Source organism: Gastrolobium bilobum, unplaced genomic scaffold (assembly GCF_033153095.1).
Source record: "Gastrolobium bilobum isolate Gb01-03AN ecotype WA unplaced genomic scaffold, APGP_CSIRO_Gbil_v1 utg12072, whole genome shotgun sequence".
Lineage (NCBI taxonomy): Eukaryota > Viridiplantae > Streptophyta > Magnoliopsida > Fabales > Fabaceae > Gastrolobium > Gastrolobium bilobum.
In genome coordinates, this window is record NW_026899161.1 from 312633 (window position 1) to 317172 (window position 4540).

The following is a 4540-nucleotide window of genomic DNA, read 5'->3' on the forward strand; positions in this document are numbered from 1 at the left end:
CATGACATGTCGTGATGAGGATCAATGCATCATGATCATAGTGGGGTTTTGTTGTTGACTCGGTCTTTACCAAATTACCTTCGTTGGATGGAATGTGGAAAACATCTACTTGCCTTACTTGTCGCTTTCTGTTTTTCCATTTTTATATATAATATCTTGTCAGAATTTTGAGCGTTTGATTTTATACAAATAATCAAAATTGATAATTAAAATCCACTTTTAAAAAATCATATTATCTTGTGTTCTTACCTGCATGATTCGTTAATCAAGTCCTATTTTTCTCATTTCATATGCTTGCTAATTAAATTATTAAAGGATTTTAAAAAGTGCTAGATCATATTTTTTTAGTTAATTATTAGAAGGATTTAAAATGCACAAGTTAACTTGTACGAACAAAAAAAATCAAGTTATATCTAAAATATTATTTGTTATTAACTGCATCGAATAGTCTCAATTAGAAACGACTCATTGTAAAAATAATTAAAATCAATAGTATAAACAAGTAGTTCATTAAAATTACTAACATCACAATAATATAGAAAAAAAAAGCTTAACCACACCATAAAATCATCTCAAAATTTTAATTGAAAATAACAACTAATTTATTTTAAAATTACATGAGTCAAATTCGATATTGCACATATGTTTGCCAGGTTCTAAAGTACAACTTTTGTCTTTTGATCAGAGTTTGAAATTGAATACTGTTTGGTATTAGCTAGAGGGTGAGTATTATGGTAAAGGTATTTAGAGATATTCAATTGGTTCAAGCTAATATATTAATCATTGTCCAATATTAATAGGATTATAGCGGATTTGCGAGTGCGTGTGCTGGAATAAGAGTAATTAAGTAAAAATATATATACCTGGAAAGCTTCAATCCTTTATTTACAAGAGGGGTTACTTGAATTTACCAAAAAAAATAAAATAAGGGATTACTTGTAGGTTTAAAGTCCTAATAGGAGTGTGATTCCTTAACTCTTTATTATCTAAAATATTGTTTGGATAAGTCTTATCCTTATTGGATAAGTTGTTGAGATATGGATCCAATTCATAATAAGTCTACTTGCATTTTGTTTTTGTTTTTGTTTTTGTGAAAACAATTGAAATTTATTTATTCAGTTCAAGGAATGTGAATATATATATACAACTTAAATTCAATTAATAACAGGGCAATATAGTAAAATGTCAATAGAATATTTATATTCCCGTTTGAGGTCATGATAATGATTATGTTTTGCTATTAATTTCTAAAGATGCTTCATAAGCTCATTGTTACACTGGCATGTTCTTTAATGTGTGAACATATATTATTAGCTATAAATTAGAAATTTTAAAGACAGAGATTATACTTATTAACTTTTTTCTTATAAATTTATTATCATTGGATTAAAATTAAATTAACACTAACATTAATTAGATTTTGATCCAATAATAACAAAATTGATAATAAGAGATGGTAAAAAAGTACAACCTATTCCATTTTAAATTAATAATTTTTAAAAACCTTTTTAAAGTTTGTATTAAATAACTTCTAAATTTTCAATTCTTATCTACTGTCTGGCATAAATATATATATATATATATATATATATATATATATATATATGAAATTTATATTTCTGCAGCTGTTATACGTGCAGCAATCAAATACTTGCTACATATATATACTTGAAAGTATTAAATGAGAGAAATCATAACCATACAAAAGATGAAAGCATTAAATATGAGAAATTATAACCATACACCTGTCGTTACTGTACATAAAGCGGCTGCGGAAATGATTTTATCTATATATATATATATATTTGTCATTTTAAAGTACAAAAAATTGTATTATTTTAACTTAAATTATTGTATTTTGGTGCATGTTTAATAATTTTTTATGTTATTCTCCTCGATAAAATTAGTAGGAGAGAGAAAGTGCAAAGATTGTGGAGGAAATAAAAGATAAAAAAATATAGTAGTTTCATTTAAAATGACAAATATATATTGAGTCATTAATAGCTAGCTATGCTTTTTATTTTCTCTCATGATAGTCCCACTCTTATTGTGTCTATTTGGAAGAGAAATAACTTCTCGTGCAACAGAAGAAGTTGTTATCACAAGTACACTGTGTGTATATATATCTATATAGGAAAAAATATTTATCCGGCAACATGAGATAAATTTATTTTCAGCCATCTGAAAATTATGTCGTTTGATTTATTTATTTCTTTATATTAATGGATTCATCTTAGTTATGATTTCCTTTTTTTCTCTCTTCTTTTATCACTATTGATCTATCTTTTTACGGTTATGATTTAGTAGTCGAAAATAAAATTATTTCAAATAATTTGAGAAACAATAAGTCTATATATATATATATATATATAAGCCGCACTGCCGGCTGGGTAGGCTGCGGATTGGTAGACTGAAAGTTAAAACATACTGGATCCCCACCGCCAGATTCGGGGGGCCCATACACAAATTTCTGCAAGATTTGAATTCAAAGTGAAAGTGGGTTCTTACTTAATTTGCTTCAATAAAGTAAAGATTTATTAAGACTCAAATTGCTTTTAGATTCTAAATCCATTGTAGACATCTTAATCTCTCAAGATATTTGAACAAGTTGGTATTTCGTTGGCTCGACTTAATTTATGCGAGTTTGTTAACAAATCTGGCAAAGGTATTTTTATTTTATTATATAATGGACGGCTATATTATTTTATAGACAGCATGATTATCGTGATTCTTGTGATCAACCATTCCTTTCCATGATAATTAATATAAAAGTACTATTAAAAGGAAAAGAGGGACCATTCATGTGTTTTTCATTTCCACAGCGCCTTGAATTCAAAAGTTGTTTGTCTCATCATATGTCATGAACATGTATCTGAACAGACATTCCTCAAAGGTCCTATAATGAATTATCATTCAGCTTTCTTTAGACTCAATTACTGGATGATTAATTCTTGCTGCTTCATTGCATCCACAATTTTTATTGATCCTCCTTTTTGCCTTTTTTCTTGTTATTGGATAAATAGGCTTTTCTCATAAAAGAACACACCATGTGCAGAAAAGATTACCTAATTGGGGGGAAAAGTTGGTGATTACCACTTGACAGCCTAAAAAGAACACAAAATGGAATTGGATATGAATACATACATTAATTTGAAACAAAATTTCGAAAGACTGAAAGAAGCGACATTAGTCATCCATTCCAATAACTCAAACGTTCCAACCATACTTTCAAGTAACGGTGGAAAGTTTAGATTATAAAATATAAGGGCAGCTCCACTGACATGAATTATACTGATACTTTATACTGATACTTTACATTAATTAATGTGCAAAGCCATTCAATTCTAGATATACAAGTTACTATTCTTAGGCTGGGAAATTCAACTGCCAAGTTTTAATATAAAAGAATCGCTTTGCACCAATTTTGGATAACACCAATTTTTACAGGGTGTAATTGTAAATTTATCGCTATAAATCAGCTATCCCAACTACCAAGATTTACAGTGGCTGTAATTGAGCAAGGGTATTATTGTTACTTGGTCTAGTTTGGGAGATTCTTTCTTAAGTTTCATCTTGATGAATACTAAAATATATTTGCTAGCAACTTTTGCTTTGAGTTTTCTGTGTCACTTAAACCAGCACGAGTGTCTAAATTGAAATCTTTCCTTCTTGTATCTTAGATTTTTATCCCTGAAAAAATCCTAAGTCATTGTTACTAAAAACTACTGTGAGCTCATCAAAAGGTGATGCTGATTTGGTCGTATCAACCTATAAGATTTTAAATCTCTGATTTGTGCATATGTTCAGTCAATATTCATAGATAATTTAAACTTCCAAAGATGATCCCCGACCAACCCTTAATTAATAATCTCATAAATTACTTTGTGAAATCTTGTAAAGAATTAATTCAACTCAAAATATTAACCTTTAAGATCTTGGGTTGAACTGATTCTTTTCAAATCTCATTCTAATAACAAAAGTTCCAGAATTTCTAAATTGTTGGGTTAATTCCTGTCCTGACACAATTCTCTCTTTCAGATTTTCAATATCTTCAGACACGTTAATTCTAAAACACAATACAGCACTTACAAACTCGATTAAATTATTCCCTCAAGCCCATAAAACTTTCCCTGTCGTTACTTACTTCCATATTTACTACTTGCTGTGTAATTCTTATACATTAAAGTGACCAAGTATGAAAGGATAGGAAACTTGAGGTGCAAAGCTAATTAAGCTCTCATATTTCTATCCAAGAATTTGTCCACAGCAGCAACAAAATATGTATTAAAGCCAGACAACATTATTCAAAAAATCGTGTGTACTTTGATAATAACAACCATCAATATTCAGAAAATCCGGTTAGCATTCCAGTGACGAAGCCAAATCAACTGAGGAAATTAATTTTATTTAAATTAATAAAATCATAAGATAGAAGTGATGCAGAATAACATTTCACATGTTTAACAAAAGCTGGGATGCAGAGAACTTAAAACTCAATCAGGTGTACATTGGACATGATGCATGTCCCCTTAATTCCCAA